Here is a 19,167-nt window from a genome sequence, read left to right as displayed (position 1 = left end):
CGCCTGGCACATGCGCAGAATCATCGTTGTGCGCGGCTCTCCCTACGCCTCCTCGGTCGCAGTCCTCCTGCTGCTTTTCTTGCGCGTGCGTGTAGCGCTTTTGCAAAGCCGTGGAGGTGGAGCGAGCGAAGAGGCTGTGGGGCCGAGGGTCCACAGATAGCTATCAGTCCCCAGGCATTTAGTCTACGTTGGAGGTAAACAAATACGGGTCCAGCTTAGGGAAAAAGAAAAACATCTTACAGCCAGTTTCTAAACTTCAAACAACGGAATGTGTCAATGAGACCTTGTGTATGGATACACGTGCATTTAAAACGGCCCCGCCAGCGTGTAGCTCTTGCCGTTCGCCAGCGCTTTACAGGTGTTATCGCACTTAGGCCTCGGAACAACTTTACCAGGTAGGAACTATTCTCGTTTTAAAGACAAGGAAGCCTAGGCTCAGAGACGTTAAGTAATTTGCCGAAGACAGCACAGGTAGCACGGAAGTGGATGAGTCCACATCTGTCAGATTCAGCAGCCCTGAGGTTCTCTACCACGCTGTACGATCCAACCTGAGCCCACACAGGAGGCGTGGTCTCCCGCCTTAACAGCCTTGGGGTGTGAGGGTGTGTGTGTGTGTGTGTGTGTGTGTACGCGCGCGCGCGCGCCATTGCCTAAAGTTAATGATTAAGTTTGCTGAAGCCCTTCTTCCCTGTCCTAAGCTGCCTGTTGCGAAGGCGCATTCATTGAATCCAGTTTCTTACCGACTTACTTGTCCTTAAACTTTCCGGGATAGGAATGGGCAATTTTTGTGTGTCACTGAGGGTGATTTTTTTTTTTTTTTTAATGGCGTGGTAAGTGAACTGAATCCAGCAAAGACGAGTTTCTGTTGCGCTACGCATTGGTAAACTGACAGCTACCACGTATTGACTGTGTACTGTGTGCTGGGCACTGTGCTAAATAAATGATTTACGGATTAATCCTGTTTATTGCTCACAACAGCCTTATGAAGTAGTTATTATCTTCACTTTACAGATGAGATCATCTGAGGCTCAGATTAAGAAATCTTAAGTCTTATAACTGGTAAGTAGAAGCACAATATCTAGGCAAACCTGTCTACCTTCAAACAAATGGGCACTGTGATAGTTAATAATAAAGTTGTAAATATTTTAAAGCCTTCATTGTGAATGTTAAATAAGACTGTAGATATGAAAGTGCCTGAAGTACTAATAAGTAAGGAAGTGGGAGAAGGGGACATGGTTTGCATTATTGAGGTGCATTGGAAAAGAAATGGATTTTAGCAATTTGAGATCGGCAAGAAGTGACGTGGCAGAGTAGTATGAATACACTACCTAATCTCATGGTACTTTTGTGCACCACTTCAAGTGGGCCGACTCTGGAACCGAACTGCCTGGGTTTGAATCCCAGCTCCACTACTTACTAGCTGTGTGGCCTTATTGGGTAAATTATCTGTTGGACCTTTTGTAAAACAAGTACTATTAATACCTCATTGGGTTGTTGTTTAAGTATGTAAATGAGATAACATATTAAAGGAATTTCAGCAGTGCTTGGCATATTAGTAAATGTTTGTTATTGTGAGTCAGTCATTAACACTGATCTTTTAAACTGGTTTCTTTAATAGTTGTTTTAAAAATCAAACTACAGACCTGGTGCTGTGGCTCACGCCTGTAATTCCAGCACTTTGGGAGTCCCAGGTGGGCGGATCATGGGTCAGGAGTTTGAGACCAGCCTGACCAACATGGTGAAACTCCGTCTCTACTAAAAATACAAAAATTAACTGGGCATGGTGGCACGTGCCTGTAATCCCAGCTACTCGGGAGGCTGAGGCAGGAGAATCACTTGATCCCGGGAGGTGGAGGTTGCAGTGAGCCGAGATCGCACCACTGCACTCCAGCCTGGGTGACAGAGGGAGACTTTATCTCAAAAAAAAAAAAAAAAAAAAAAAAAAAATCAAACGACAGTTAGTGTCATCAGGGGTTAGCATTCTTATTCAAGAGCCCCTTAAAATCATAAATCAGACTGACAAATGATTTTTTTCCCAAATATGAATAATGATCCCTGTTAGGCAAATAAGGATGTTAATTTATTTTACCATCTCATAAGAATAATATATGGAAATAAAATTGTTTTCTTGTTTTCTGATTGAAGTTAAAAAACCCAGGTCCATCTAAAATATGTAAAGTAAAAATCATCCAAATTTCTAGCATCCAAAGATAACCACATATCGTTTGTACTTTAAAAATATAATGTATTGGCCGGGCACGGTGGCTCACGCCTGTAATCCCAGCACTTTGGGAGGCTGAGGTGGGTGGATCACGAGGTCTGGAGTTCAAAACCAGCCTGGCCAACGTGGTGAAACCCCATCTCTACAAAAAAAAATACAAAAATTAGCTGGTCATGGTGGCTTGTGCCTGTAATTCTAGCTACTTGGGAGGCTGAGGTAGGAGAATTGCTTGAATCGGGGAGGCGGAGGTTGCAGTGAGCTAAGATCGCACCACTGCAGTCCAGCCTGGGCTACAGAGCGAGACTCCATATCAAATATATATATATACATATATATATATATATTTTATATATGTATATTTTATATATACATATAAAATCACACACACACACACACACACACACACACACGATGTACCTGTGGGGACAATCAGCTGGGGTGGTCTGGGTAAGTGGTATATTTGGGAGACATTTGTAAAATTGTACTAGAACTTACAAATAGGTAAGTAACACTTTCCTCACTGTAGAATTTTTGATCTTGGTCCCCTTCTTTATATAATCTGTCAAGAGAATTCTAAAGTGATGATGATAAATAACATTTATTGAGGACCTAATCTGTGTCAAGCACTGGGCTAAGAATGTACATGCATTTTTCCATTGAATTCTCATGTAACTCACGAAGTGGGTGCAATTATTATCTCTATTTTCCAGAGACTGAAGTTTATGTGGAAGTCACCTTTAGAAGATTTAAATCCAATTGTGTTTAAAGTCTTATTTAAGAAACTAAAATTATTTCATGAAAGCTTCTCGATTTGCTAAAATGGGAGAAAACAAAATCAACTAATATACTGTAGTTCCTATGCCTGAACAAAGAGCCCAATTGTAAAGTGGTCTTTTGAAAACTAAGAATTTTATGTTTGACCACAAGGGGGTGCAAATTCCTGAGATAATTTCAAAGAAAAACGGGAAAGTTGCTTTTACTTCAGTCCATCAAGTTCATGGGTTAAAACTAGTAAGATTTCCTGCCTGGAACTTTAATACTCTACAAAGTAATGTACTTTATAAGAAGAAAGAACTCAATTATTTAGGTGCTTAATTAGGGCCGAAGTGTCAGCTTGCTTTCTTCAATACAGTCAGGAGTTAATCATCCCTCTCCCACCCCTTTCCACTCACAGTTAGTTTATGTCTCTGCATATTCCTCTTTACTTGTCATTAAGAATAGAACTGAAGTCATAATTTAAAATCTGGGGTTTTGCTCTTGGAAACTGGAATGCAACCACTAGCAAATGAATGGTAAATATAGGTAGTATGGAGAACAGAGGTCTTGTAATTTCTTTGCTTATTATTACAACTTTTTAGATAGTCTTGCTGTATCACCCAGGCTGGAGTGCAGTGGTGCGATCTAAGCTCACTGCAACCTCCGCCTCCCCAGCTGAAACAATTCTGGTGCCTCAGCCTCCCAAGTAGCTAGAATTACAGGCTAGATTCGAGCCACCATGCCCAGCTAATTTAAAAAATTTTTTTTATTTTTAGTAGAGACAGGGTTTCACCATGTTGGCTGGGCAGATCTCAAACTCCTTACCCTCAAGTGATCCTCCCACCTTGACCTCCCAAAGTGCTGGGATTACAGGCGTGGACCACCGCACCCATCTTATTTGCCCTTTATACTAGACCTGCAGACTTGCTTTGGGACATTTTCTCCACTAACTATAAAATACATGTACATTAAAGAAAACTAAGAAAAAAAGAACGATTGGAAGGCATTGCTTCTGAAGGCCTCTTAACAATATACCTCTCTCCTCATCTCCTTTCTCAGTTGACCAAAGACGACTCCATGTTTGTCTTTTATGTACATTAGCATGATTGAGTTTCATCTATTTAGCCTTATTGAATAGTTTACTTGTTTCTCTTCTTCAGAAAAACTACACTTTGATATCTAGAGAGAGAGAGATAGAGAGAGAGAGAATGAATGTGTGTGTGTGTGTGTGTGTGTTTAAGTGTGTGGGATGGAACACCGGGACAGGGGAAGGAGATGACAAGTTCAGTGAGGACATTTTGAATATGAACGATTAAGCACCCATGGGATATCTACGGAGAGAAGTTCAGTCAAGAGCTCAGTATACGCGACTGAGGCTTGGGAGAAAGGCTTGGGCTGGGAATGGATATCACTAAATAGGTGTTGGTTGAGATTATGAAGAAAATGGATGCTGTTCCTCACAGAGACTAAACATAGAGGAAGTGAGAACCAAAATTAGTAAATGGACAAAGTAAGAGGAAGCAGCAAATGACTGAGAAGGAATGGCTGAGAGAGGGGCAGTAACACCAACAGAGCCCAGGGTTATAGGAGCCTGTGGTAGAGAGGTTTCAAAAGGAAAGAAGTTAGGAGTGTCAGAAGGTAAAGACAGGCCAAGTAAACTGAAAAAGGTCAAATGATTTGGCAGTTCTGTCATTAGTTATGTTTGCCAGAAAACTTTGAATGAAACAATGGTAGCAGAATTCTGTGTTGAGTTGAAAAGTATGTTAAAATAGAGAAAGGTTACTATAAATTTATATTATTTCAAGGCTCTTGACTTTTTGTTAAAAACAGAGGATGATAATTGTAGGGAGGAGTTTACAGAATAGAGGAGGGGATCTACAGGAAAAGAGAGGTAACATTTTTATAAAGTATGGGGACAGAGTCATCAGAGAGGAGGAATTAAAAAGAGAAAGGATAAAGTAAAGCGAGATCTGGTAGGAGATAAGGGTGCAGGTAAAGGAATTAACCCGGAAAAGAGGAAGGATACTTTTTCCTCTGAGACTAGAAGGGAACAGATGAAGATAGTTTTATGTATAACAGGGAGTTTACAGTTGATAGTTTATTTTTTTTTTCTGATAAAGGAGTCATAAAAAGGCGGGGCACGGTGGCTCTCGCCTGTAATTCCTGCACTTTGGGAGGCCAAGGTGGGTGGATCACCTGAGGTCAGGAGATTGAGACCAGCTTGGCCAACAGGTGAAACCCCATCTTTACTAAAAATATAAAAATTGGCCGGCTGTGGTGGCAGATGCCTGTGGTGGCAGATTCAGGAGAATCATTTGAACCCGGGAGGCAGATGTTGCAGTGAGCTGAGATGGCACCAGTGCATTCCAGTCTGAGTGACAGAGTGACACTCTGTCTCAAAAATATAAATTTTTTAAAAGATACTTAAAAAAAAACTTAATAAAAAAAGGAGTCATGAAAGAGATAAGGGTAGAGGTGAAGTAGCAAGTTTGAGTTGAAGTAAGATGGTACAAAATACATGTTCTAGGTAATGGGAGAGGAAATTAATGAGGGAGGAAGGCTGCTAGCAGGATGGGGTGATATACCTGAGAACCCAGGCTGGATAGGAAAAGATAATGAAGCATGTGGGAGACTGTAGTTGAAGAAATGAGAATAGTTGAGGAATGGGTGTCAAAATTAGGTAAGAATGCAAGTTATCAGAAGGTTGAGGGTGTAGCTTTGGGTGTGGATTGATGAATGAAGCGGTTTTATGGAGTCAGAGTTCATAATTTCTCAATGCGTTTTCCATAAGGACACTGAAGTGGGAGGTGATGGCAGAAAATGCAGCGGAAGCCGATACTGTTAGCAAAAGGCCAGAGTCTTCAACAAGAGGGAATGACTGGGTAATTAATGAAAATGAAAGAGAGGAGTAAAAAATTCCCAATGTTGTTTCATCATGCCTTTTTTTTTTCTCATAAATTAAGATACATGAGGACAAGTATGTCTGAATTAATTCAACAAATGAAAATATTTGTTGAATTAGTAAGTGAATGATAAGCTCATGTTGAATAAGTATTTCAGAAAACTTTAGATTTTATTATAAGCAATTGATATTAAAGAAAATACGAATGAGCAGGATGTAGGAAAAAATAATCCCATCAGCCAGAAACAACTACCCCAACACCCTTTGTTATTAAACTTTATACCTGTTTGTTGTTTATATATATTTTTTCCTAGCAATATTCATTATATACTTTAATGGCTAAATAAGTATTTTCTTATGAAATGTAAGGATGTACTATAATTTAAGCAGTTCTTATTTTGGGGCATTTATATTGATTCCACTCAAGTTTTTTCTACTGGTAAAGCAAAAAATCTAATAGCTGTTTTTTTTTTTTTTTTTTTTTTTAAGACAGAGTTTCATTCTTGTTGCCTAGGCTGGAGTGCAATGGCACGATCTTGGCTTACTGTAACCTCTGCCTCGTGGGTTCAAGCAATTCTGCCACCTCAGCCTGCCGAGTAGCTGGGATTATAGGCAGGAGCCACCATGCCTGGCTAAGTTTTGTATTTTTGGTAGAGATGGGGTTTCACCATGTTGGCCAGGCTGATCTTGAACTCCTGACGTCGGCTGATCTGCCCGCCTTGGCCTCCCAAAGTGTTGGGATTATAAGTGTGAGTCACCATATCTGGCATAGCTAAATTTTTGCCTTACTTATTTTCTTAGGATTCTTAGAAGATTTTCTGGTAGGGGCTTCATAGAGATACTATTTATCTTTATTTTAGGGCCATTTCCAACAGGCTTGTCTATGTGCATTCCATTCAGGATTGAGACCCTGGACAATGGACAGCGTTGCAGATGTTGACCGATACAAGCATGCTGTCAGCCACACAAGTGAGAACTGTTAAATACAAGTCTTTCTTCACAAGAAGAATGATGGGTATTTTTAAAACTTGGAATCAAGTATAGTTTTCATGAGCACAGTAAGAGATGATTCATGAGCTGAATACAGGATATAGTAGTCATTTCAGAAATGCATATTTAAGTTAAAGAAAAACCTCTTAAAACATTTGTTGATAATATTCAACTTTAGTAGAGGTTTTTTTTCCATAAATTTAAAAACTGTAGCAAAATACTCATAAAGTGTATCAAGTTAACCATTATCAAGTATACAGTTCAGTGGTATTAAATACATTCATAATGTTGTAACCATCACCACCATCCACCTTCATAACTAGTAGAGGTATTAATGTACCAATGTTGAATAGTCATCAAAATCACTGCACCTCAAACTTTTTCACAAAAGTATGGTTAATAGCAGAGAAGACTGAACAATTGTCTTAACAACTTGGTTCCAAGCCAGAATTTTCTTTAGCTTCATGTTTTATCTTAAATTTAATGTAACTATAGTGCTATATACCAAATGTGCCTATATTTAGTAAAATATAATGATTACACTTTTTTTTCTTTTTTTTTTTTTGAGATGGAATCTCGGTCTGTCACCAAGCTGGAGTGAAGTGGTGTGATCTCAGCTCACTGCAACCTCCACCTCCCAGGTTCAAGTGATTTTCCTGCCTCAGCCTCCCGAGCAGCTGGGACTACAGGCACGCACCACCACACCCAGCTAATTTTTATATTTTTAGTAGAGATGGGGTTTCACCATGTTGGCCAGGATGGTCTGGATCTCCTGATCTCGTGATCCGCCCACCTCAGCCTTCCAAAGTGCTGGGATTTCAGGCATGAGCCACTGTGCCTGGCTTGATTATACATTTTTTCAAAATCTCTGAGGGAGGTTGATATCTAAGGAGATGCACCATGTTTATTCAGTGGCTTTTAACCCCTGCTGATACACCAAAAGTCCGCCTTGTCCCAAGCAGGACTTTCAGAGGCAAGGTTCTCAGCTAATAGTTGAATAATATGCTTCTTTTCATCTTTCTTTTTTTTTTTTTTTTTCTGAGCTAGAGTCTTGCTCTGTCACCCAGGCTGCAGTGCGGTGGCCTAATCTTGGCTCACTGCAACCTCCACCTCATGGGTTCAAGCAATTCTCTTGCCTCGGCCTCCCAAGTAGCTGGGATTACAGGTGCACACCATCACACCTATTTTGTATTTATAGTAGAGATGAGGCCAACATTCAAGGCCATGTTGGCCAGGATGGTCTTGAATTCCTGACCTCAAGAGAGCCACACACCTTGGCCTAACAAAGTACTGGGATTACAGGCATGAGCCACCGCAGCTGGCCTTTTTTTATTACTTTTTTTGAGATGGAAGTCTCACTGTCTCCCAGGCTGGAGTCAAGTGGTATGATCTTGGCTCACTGCAACCTCTGCCTCCCAGGTTCAAGTGATTCTCATACCTCAGTCTCTCGAATAGCTGGGATTATTATAGGTGTGCGCCACCACGCCTTGGCTAATTTTTGTATTTTAGTAGAGACGGGTTTTGCCATGTTGGCCAGGCTGATCTTGAATTCCTGACCTCAGGTGATTCGCCTTCCTTGGCCTCCCAAAGTGCTGGGATTACAGGTGTGAGCCATCATACCCAGCCTCCATTTTTCTTTTATGGTTTAGCCAGGGCTGTATATAGTAGTGTATGTCAAGAAGTAGACTGATTGATGCTCACCCTCGTCAAATGTGAGAGTGTTACAGAAACTGAAATTCACAAAGTAAAAATTCAGAAGTATCCTTTTATATTATATTTGCCCTAATAATCATATATACTTCATCATTATTAATGCCATGAGACAATCTTATTGTACAAATAAAGTGAATGATTTCATGTGCTGGCTAGGGCCATAGTCCCACCTTTCCAAAGAGTATCAGCTTCTCAACTATCCATGCATTATGACTCTTGAGACTTGGAAACCCTCTCAGGTGTAATAATTTTGCTCTTCATGCTTGGTCCCATTTCAGGAGATTGTTGACCACATTGAAGGATAGTTGCAAAATTGGAACTAAAGTCTGGGTTTCTTAACTCCTAGTTGAAGGTCTTTCCAATTACACCAAAAGGAAAACAGTTACATATAAGAGATAAGACTTACTCCTACCTGCCCCCACAAAACCACTTTAAGCCATCCTAAGAACGGTCTCTTTTTTTTTTTTCTCCCTCTTTCTCTCCTTCCCTTCAGCTTTCCTTTCTTCTTCCTACCTTTTTTGGGGGTAACTCCCAAGCACTGCAGTTCTCAGAATCAAAAGGTTAAGAATATTTTAGTACTCTCCAAGATACAAAGGGGTGACTACTTATTAGAGTTTGTTTCTCAAGCTTGGCACATAAAGCTCAGAGCTCAGAACAGTAGAATTTTAGAAAGGAATTGATAGACATGAAAGAGGCTGCTGGAATATGAAAAAACTGGAGTAAAAATAAGCAAATCAATACTTCTGAAATAAAGCCTTCATGGCAGAAAAAGAATTAAGTCACAAAAATGAGTTAGCAGAGATTCTTGATTTCCAATTCTTGAAGATTCCTATCTAATGTTATTCTAAAATGCTTACCAAATTATGAGTTTTATTACTTTTTAAAAAACCTAAAAACAATTCCAGAGTTACAGAGTGACCTGGTTTATCCTGTGTGGTAAGTTTTCAGTTCCAGTTACTAGGCAAAAAAAAAAAAAAAAAAAAAAAATTGCTAATAGGTGACAGTGTTCAAACAAGCGATTGGTAGAATAAAACAAAAGGGATTCATATAACTTTTGTACTGTCTTCTTGAAGAAGACATATTTGGCCATAAAAGCTCATACATGCTTTAGGAATTGAAATGATTTTACCTGACTTTTTTCAAGTGAGATTTGTTGAAGAATAATGGACTTATGTTGTCAGCTATGGGCTTAAGCATTAATTCACTTTGGACTGCTTCAATTCAACAGTATGCTGTCTGTACATAGAGTTACATGGAATTTAATTTTAGCAATGGAATCTATTTGAGATAGCATTATCTTTTATATTCAACTGAAAAATTATGGGGCTCTAGAATTAAGTGTTATTAAGCTGATATAGACAGAATAGCTGTATTACAAGGAAATAAGCAAGGATAATCTGTGTACAGGGTTTGAATCATATAGGGTTTGAATCATAGTCTCACTAGGGATGTGTTCTTTAAATTGTGAATGTTTGTTGATTCAAAACCATTTGAAAATTGTAAGGTAGACAGAAAAGGGGAGAATATTTGGATATATAATTTAGATGTATAGTTTGCTTGTCAGGGAATGGTTAAGTTCCTTTTTTCTGTATATTTTAATTGGTGAAATTAACAGCTTTTGTTCTTCAAGATTACTTTGTAAAAGAACATGGCATTTTATAGATGAGATAATTGAGGTTCATATATGTTGAGTTATAATGCGTGGAGGAGTCTGATGTGCATCCAAGTCTGTCTGCCCCTAATGTCTCTGTTTTTAACCACTATTCTCAGAATGAAATACATTCATATTTTAGAGATCAATTCTTAAGTCATTTTTACTCACAAAATTAATCTGTGAAGTACCCACTGTTCTCAGTTTCTCTCCCTCTCACTTTGTCTTTCAAGCACTTTGCAGTTTTTAATGAAAGTGAATTTTTCTGAAATTATTATTTTCATGTTTTTTATCAGAGGATTAACTATGTTGCTAAGATCATGTAGTAAGTCTTTTGTAGGGCTAAATCCTAAACTTAAAGATTGCCTTGAAGTATATTATTTAGCTATTGCATTATTAATCCCTAAGTAATGAGCCACAAACTGAGCACGCCTTCACAAATCACAAGAATAAGACCCAAAGAATCAGACTTTTCCAAGTAACTTAACTGCATTCCAGGACAAAACTCAGGAACATTTAGAGGAACAGAAGAATATTCAGCAACCAACAGATAAAATTCATAATGCCTTGCCAGGCATGCAAAGAAGCCAGAAAAATGATCCACAATGATGAGAATAATCAGTCATCTGAAAGTGACCTTAAACATAGAAAGATAATAGAATTAGTAAAGACATTTAACATTATTATAGCTATATTCTATATTTTCAGAAAGTAGAAACATGAAAGACATTTTTAAAAACCCAAGATGCAGTTCTAGGGATGAAAACTACAATATCTGAGATCTACTAATGGTATTTGTAGCAGATTAGACATGGCAGAAGAAAAGGTTAGTGAATTTGAAGGATACAGAAAAATAAACTATTCAAAAATGAAAGAGAAAGAAAAGAATGACAAAAGCATCAGTGAGCTATGGGACAAACCTCCAGAAGCCTTATGTATACATAATCAGAGACATCAAAGGAGAGGAGAGGCAGATACAAACGGGATATTTGAAAAAATAATGGTCAGAATTTTCAGATTGGGCAAAAACTATTAACTCACAGATTCTAGAAGCTCAACAAGAAGAAAACTACACCAAGGAATGTCATAATCAAATTGTTCAAAACCAATAAAATATATTGAAAGCAGCCAGAGAAAATACATGTTATAGAGTAATGAAGTTTGACAGCAGATTTCTCATCAGAAACATTGCAAGTGAAGAGACAGTAGAACATAAAGTTCTGAAAGAAAAAAAAATGTAAACCTAGGATTTGATACCCAGCAAAACATCAATTCAAAAAACAAAGGCAAAATAAAGATGTTTTCAGACATAAGAAAACACATAACTCTTTAATATCAAGTAGACTGAAGGTAGATTGTGGCAGTTTGAAGATGTATACTGCCCTAAGACAACCAGTAAAATAATAATACAGTTATAGCTAATAAGTCAACAAAGGAGGTAAGATAGAATCACACACAAAAATTACTCAACCCAAAAGAAGATTGAAAAAAAAGGGAAAAGGAACAAATAAGAGGTGAAACTAATAGAAAAACAGCAAGATGATAGACTCTAATCATACCAGCAATCACATTAAATGTATATTATCTAAATGTCCTACTTAAAAGGCAAAGATTGTCAGATAAAAAGCAAGACTTCTTTTGGACCTGGATGAGCAGGAGGCACCATCATGGAAGTCTACTGCCACAACAAGGAATGAAACATTCAACACCAGGGGCCCAAAAGCCAGGACATCTACCAAAGGCTGTTGGTTAAGCTGTATGTGTTTCTGGCCAAGAGAAACTCCACCTTCAACCAAGTTGTGCTGAAGAGATTATTTATGAGTTGCACCAAGTGGCCATCTCTGTCTCTTTCCTGGATAATCTGGAAGATGAAACTTCCTGGCTAGGAAAGCAAAACAGCTGTGGTTGTGGGGACCATAATGGGTTCAGGAGGTGCCCAAACTGAAGGTATGTGCACTGCACATGAACAATTGCTCCTGCAGCAAAATCCCCAAGGCTGGGGACAAGATTCTCACCTTGGAACAGCTGGCCCAGGACACCCCCAAAGACTGTGGCACTATCCTGATCTCTGGTCCTCACAAGGGCCAAGAGTTGTTGTACTGGCATTTTGGCAAGGCTCTGGGAACCCAGCACAGCCACACTATGCCCTGTGTCCACTCTAAGAGCCAAAGTTCAAGCATATCAAAGGCTAATGGGCCAGCCGAGGCTATAAAAACTAACCTGGATCCTCTACTCTTATTAAAAATATTTTGGCCTGGGCTCAGTGGCTCATGCCTGTAATCCAGTGGGCAGATCATTTGAGCCTAGGAGTTCAAGACCAGCCTGGGCAACAAGTGAAACTCCATCTCTAAAAAACAATTCAAAAAAGAATTAGCTAGGTGTGGTGGCACATGCCTGTAGTCTCAGCTTCTTGGAAGGCCGAGGCAGGAGGATTGTTTGAGCCCAGAAAGTCAAGGCTGCAGTGAGCCATTATCATGCCATTGCACTCCATAGTGGGAGACAGAGTGAGACCTGTCTCAAAACAAAACAAAAAATGTTGGATGCTGGGGGAAAAGAAAATAAACAAAATCCAACTACATACTATCAATAAGAAACATATTTTAGGCCAGGGATGGTGGCTTATGCCTTTAATCCCAGCACTTTGGGAGGTCAAGGCAGGTAGATCACCTGAGGTCAGGAGTTCAAGACCAGCCTGACCAAAATGGTGAAACTTCGTCTCTACTAACAATACAGAAATTAGCCAGGTGTGGTGGTGGGTTCCTGTAATCCCAGCTACTCAGGAGGTTGAGGCAGGAGAATCACGTGAATGCAGGAGGCGGAGGTTGCAGTAAGCAGAAATCATACCACTGCACTCCAGCCTGGAGACAAAATGAGATTCCATCTCGAAAAACAAAACACACACACACACACACACACACACACACACACATTTTACATAAAAAGACACAAGAACATTAAGAGTAAAAGGATGACCAGGTGCAGTGGCTCATGCCTGTAATCTCAGCACTTTGGGAGGTCAAGGCAGGAGGATTGCTTGACCCCATAAGTCTGAGACCAGCCTGGGCAATATGGTGAGATCTTGTCTCCACAAAAAATTAGCCAAGTATGGTGGTACATGCCTGTAGTCTCAGCCACTTGGGAGGCTCAGGTGGGAGGATAGCTTGAGCCTGGGAGGTCAAGGCTGTAGTGAGTGGTGATCACGCCACTGCACTGCAGCCTGGACAGCAGAGTGAGATTCTGGCTCAAAAAGAAAAAAAAAGTAAAAGAATAGAAAAAGATACATAGTACTGATGGTGGCATTAGTCAAAAGAAAATTGGTGTCGCTATATTAACATGAAATAAAGTCAATTTCAGAGCAAATAATATTACCAGGAATAAAGAAGGCCATTTTATAACAATAAAAGGGCTAGTTAATCAGAAGGATATAATAATCCCACATGGTTTTGTGTCAAATAATAAAGCTTCAAAATATGTGAATCAAAAACTGACAGAAGTACAAGAAGAAACAGACAAATCCATAGTTATAGTCAGAGATTTCAGTACCCCTCTTTAAATAACCGGAAAACAAGTAGAAACTTACAAAGATAAACTCAAGCAACACTGTAACCAAACAGTACAGGTTGAGCATCCCTAATCTGAAATACAAAATGCTCCAAAATCCAAAATTTTTTTAGCACCAACATGACCCAATATCTTGGATCCTACTCCCAGGATATCTCATTATGTAAATACAAATATTCAGAAAAATCCAAAAAACTTTGAAATGTGAAAAGTTTCTGGTCCTAAGCATTTTAGATAAGGTATACTCAACCTGTAATAGAGTATATATTTTCTTTAAGGTATACATGAAACATTTACCCAGATAGATCATATCTAGGACAGAGGTTAGCAAGCTATGGCCCTGAGGCCAAATTGTAGTCTGTTTTCGTATAGCCCATGAACTAAGAATGGTTTTCACATTTTGAAAGATTTATTTAAAAAGAAAGAAAGAAAATATGTGACAGAGACCATATGTGGCCCACAGAGTTTAAAACATTTACTGTCTGACCCTTTATGGAAGTTTGCTGGCCCCTGTTCTAGGCCATAAAACATGTCTCGGCAAATTTTAAAGGACGCAGATCATGCAGATTATGTCTTCTAACTACAGTAGAATTAAAATTAGAAATCAATAACAGAAAGCTGTCTGGAAAATCTCCAGATGTTTGGAAACAAAATAACATGCTACTAAATAACCTTCTAACAACCCATTGATTAAAATAGGAATGCAGTAAAATTAGAAAGCATTTTGAGCTGAATGAAAATAAAAACAAAGCATATCAAATTTTGTGGCGTGTCACTAAAGCAGTATGTAGGAAGACATAAGCAAAATGCTTATATTAGAAAATATAAAAGGTCTCAAGTCAATGAGCTTCCACCTTAAGAAACTGGAAAATAACAAATTAAACACAAGAGAAAATAAATAATAAAGATCAAAGTACAAATCAATGAAATGGAAAACAAAATCAATTGAGAATATTAATGAAAAAAACCGTGGTTCTTTGAAATAATTAAAATTGATAAACCTTTTGCCAGGCTGATCAGGGAAAAAAAAAAAAAAGAAGACACATATTACCAATATCAGGAATGAGAGGTGAAATATGACAAATTCTACAGATACTTAAAGGATAACAAGGGAATATTATGAATAGCCTTAAGCAAATAAAATTCACAACTTAGATGAAATGGTCAAATTCCTTGAAAGACAAACTACTAAAGCGGCTGGTTGCGGTGGCTCACACCTGTAATCCCAGCACTTTGGGAGGCTGAGGTGGGCAGATCATGAGGTGAGAAGATCGAGACTAGCCTGGCTAACACAGTGAAACCCCATCTCCACTGAAAACACAAAAAATTAGCTGGGGGTGGTGGCACATGCCTGTGGTCCCAGCTTCTTGAGAGGCTGAGGCCTGCAGGAGAAGCACTTGAACCTGGAAGGCAGAGGTTGCAGTGAGCCAGGATCTCGCCACTGCACTCCAGCCTGGGTGACAGAGCGGGACTCCATCTTGGGAGGCGGGGGGACTGCCAAAGCTCACACAAAAAGAAATAGAGGCCAGGTGCAGTGGCTCATGCCTGTAATTCCAGCACTTTGGAAGTCTGAGGTGGGCGGATCACTTAAGTCCAGGAGTTGGAGACCAGCCTGGGTGATGTGACAAAACACCCATCTCTACTAAAAATACAAAAAAAAAAAAAAAAAAAAAAAAAAAGCTGGATGTGGTAGCTCATGACTAGTCCCAGTTACCTAGGGGGCTAAGGTAGGAGGACCACTTGAGCTCGCAAAATTGAGCCCTGATGAGCAGAGTGAGACCTTGTCTCAAAGAAAAAGGAAAAAGAAAAAAAGAAATAGATAACCTCCATAGCTATATATCTATTTTTTAAAAATTAGTAGTTAAAAATATTCTCACAGAGAAAACACTGGTGAGTTCTTCCAAACATTTAGGGATAACACTGTTTATACCAATTATACACAAATCTTCCAGAAAACTGAAAAGGAAGGAATACTTCCCAATTTATTTTTTGGGGCCAGCATTACCCTCATACCTAAACTATACAAGCCATTACAAGAAAAGAAAACTATAGGCCAGTTTCCCTCCTGATTATGGATGTAATAATTCTAAACTAAACTTTATCAAATCAAATCCAACAAAATATGAGAAAGTTAATATTACTGGATATGGTTTATCCCAAAAATATGTCATTGCTTTAAATTAAAAAAGTAATCATTGTAAGTCACCATATTAAGCTAAAAAAGAAAATCTGATCATCTCAATAGATACACAAAAAATTCTGACAAAATCCTATATTTGTTCCTGATTAAAAAAAAAAAAAAAAAAAAAAAACTTAGCAAACTAGGAATAGGAGGATACTTCCTCAACCAGATAAAGGATATCTATAAAAATCCTACAGCTAGGCTTATGCATAATGATGAAAGACACCATGCTTTCCCTTTCCCCCTAAGATAAAGAATAATACAAAGATGTCTGCTCTGACCACTTTCATTCAATATCAGAGGTTCTAACCAGGGCAATCAGGTAAGAAAAAGAAATAAACCACATTCAAATTAGAAAGGAAGAAATACAACTGATGATAGCCATCATTCCTAAGAGTGCCTCTTTATAATCCTTCCCTCCTCTTATAATCTCCCCAGGAAACCACTGGCCTGCTTTTTGTCACTGTAGACCAGTTTGCATTTTCCGGAGTTGTATGTATGTGGAATCATACAGTATGTTACTCAGATTTTTTTTGGTCAGAAATTGATAACTTATCTTGCAACCAAAGTTCATATATAACCATTTGTCCTTCATTCCATTTCCTCCTTAGTCTTTAGAGTGTCAATCAATTTTTCTTTTGTTCATTTATTTTAATGAAACAGGGTCTTGCTGCGTCGCCCAGGCTGGAGTGCAGGCTTACTTCAGCCTCCAACTCCTGGGCTCAGGTGATCCTCCTGCCTAAGCCTCTGGAGTAACTGGGACTACAGGGGCATGCCACCATGCCTGGCTGTTTAAAATTTTTTGTAGAGATGGGGTCTTGCCATGTGCCCAGGCTGGTCTCGAACTCTTAGGCTCAAGACCTCCCAAAGTGCTGGGATTATAGGCATGAGCCGTGAACCTGGACTCAATTTCTTTATAACAACTTTCACATGTACATTCAGGCCAGATAGTTTATCAAGAAATCTTGTCCTCTGTCTTCTAGTAATATCCCACTTAGATCTGACATTAAGTTTACTTTTTTTCTTCAAGGTATTTCTTCCAAATTTCTTGGCTGTTATTGGTGACAACACAAGTTTTTGGACCTTAAAGTTTACAATCTTAGGTTCATTTCCTTATTTTATTTCTTCCCTATAGGTAAATGATTGCTAAGCTTGTTACTTCTTACAGTTACTTATTTGTAAAATACTGCATATATGTTTCTTTTAGTTTTAAAAACTGCCTATTTAATCCAAGCTATTAAATGTCAAGCTTGTACTACATAGCCTCTTGATATTTCCCCTAGCCTCCCATCCTACCATACCTATTCCCCACTAGCCTACATAAAACATAAAATACTTTTCATCAAACTCTCCGTAGAGAAGTGTTGCTGGGCGAATAAGAAAAACCTGATTGACTAGAAAAAGAAAATGTAAATGTAATTTCCTTTCTTTTCAGTGATTCTACCAGAAAGGAATGAAGAACAAACCTTCAGGAATTGAGTCACAATGCAGACAAATATCAAATCAGAGGTTGTTGCAAGGAAGAGATTGATGATAGTATTTTCTACTAGCCATTGGGAATATAAAAAGAGACAGAAGATTGAAGCCTTTGCCAGCCATTCTTTCCCTTTTTGCTTTCAAATTCCTCAACTGTGAACCTTCATATGTGCAGTATTTATATTGGATCATACTGGTGATTATAAAGGTTCCTAAGAGGCTAGAAGAGCCAACCAACAGAGACAGGAAAGCAGTCTGTTCCGAACATAGGGACATAAGTTCATTCATGCCAAGTATCTTTCCAGCATGTTTCTCCCATTTAGAAACATCTAGCATGTAACGCCTTTTAATATTAATATAAGCCCAAATACCAGCTCTTTCCCTTTGTATTTCATCTCTTTCTGCTCTCCTATTTGTATTCTGTTTTCCTATCGGTGTCATGCCTGGGAGATGACCTGCCTGTTCCTGTTCTATAAGAGTTTTGTTTGCTGCTGTGTCTCTAGAACAATGCCTGGCACACAGTAAGCACTCAATAAACCTTTGATGAATGAACGAGTGGTTATCTTTTCTCTCTGGCAATCCAAATCCACCACTCCTTAAAAAAAATTCTATATAAGATTTGCCAGCCAGGCGGGAGGCAGAGGCGGGTGGATCACCTGAGGTCAGGCGTTTGAGACGACTAGCCTAGCCAACATGGCGAAAACCCGTCTCTACTAAAAGTACAAAAACTAGCTGGGTGTGGTGGCCGTCGCCTGTAATTCCAGCTACGTGGGAGGCTAAAGCAGGAGAATCGCTTGAGCCCCAGGGGTGGAGGTTGCAGTGAGCTGAGATTGCCTCACTTCACATGCCACTTCACTCCAGCCTAAGCAAAAGAGCAAAACTCTGTCTTAAAAAGATTTGCGTATTCCAGCAAACTTCTATCCAATATCAATCTAGATTTAAATCATGCCATTTTCCACATTCCTAAGCAATTATGTAGTTTGTACTTTATTAACATAACCTTATTTATATTGCTTTTCACATATACCCAAATCTCTTCTGTTTATTTTCAATCAAAAGATAATGCCTTAAATGTTATATATATTGTATGCGTGCCACTCAACAGTGCCTTGTGTGCTGCAAAAAAAGAAAAAAAGAAAAGACACTCAGTAAATAAGCAGGGTACCTTTTGTCTTTTAAGCCATATCTTCTGCGTAAATATGGTCTTTCAAGGGAGTTTAGATACTCAGGCCCTATTTTTTGTTATTCACTCCTATAGTATGTGACTTTGTAAATTGTTTCTTCAGTGTTCAATTTAGGTACAAACTAAGACGAGAAACTGTTTCCTAAAGAAAAACATTTTAAAGCCACAGAGACACCTGTATGTTGGTAACATTTCTCCAGAAATATTTGAAGTAATGCAAAACTTCTGGACTGGTCAGTTTGAATCTTTTCTTGGAGTTTCTATAGAAATTTCTATGGAATGGTGTTATATTGGAAATATTAATAGTTAACTATAAGAAAACTCCTAGTTTATTCTTCACAGAAAACAAGCAGGGATATCTTGGATTTTCACAGTATTTAAGCCACTGTTTAGTTGTCTCATGAAATAATTAAGGGAGTGGAACACATTCAAGGAATTTCTGAGGTGTCAAAATAAGACTGTACAAAGTCCAACAGTTTTTTCTCTAGTAGATTTTCAAATAGTTAAATTAAAAGACTCTGGCCTCTTTCTC

General features: G+C 38.7%; 1 long non-coding RNA gene and 1 pseudogene across 2 annotated transcripts; both read left to right on the top strand.

The window, feature by feature from the left end:
- The first annotated feature begins 6 nt into the window (after positions 1-6).
- LOC116562395 lies at positions 7-18,004 on the top strand. 2 transcript variants are annotated; one of them, XR_004273918.1, is made up of 4 exons: positions 169-395; positions 1,012-1,059; positions 6,740-6,848; positions 17,412-18,004. It is a non-coding gene; the product is annotated as an uncharacterized LOC116562395 (long non-coding RNA). The 2 variants fall into 2 exon arrangements; XR_004273919.1 differs by lacking the exon at positions 17,412-18,004 and having other exon boundaries at positions 7-395; positions 6,740-7,404.
- Positions 11,769-12,579, top strand: LOC116562391 (annotated as a pseudogene).
- Positions 18,005-19,167: the final 1,163 nt, after the last annotated feature.

This window comes from Sapajus apella, unplaced genomic scaffold (genome assembly GCF_009761245.1).
Source record: "Sapajus apella isolate SASKATOON/1434 unplaced genomic scaffold, GSC_monkey_1.0 scaffold32, whole genome shotgun sequence".
NCBI classification, from domain to species: domain Eukaryota; kingdom Metazoa; phylum Chordata; class Mammalia; order Primates; family Cebidae; genus Sapajus; species Sapajus apella.
Note: the sequence above shows the minus strand (reverse complement) of the source record. Positions and strands in the feature narration are given on the sequence as shown.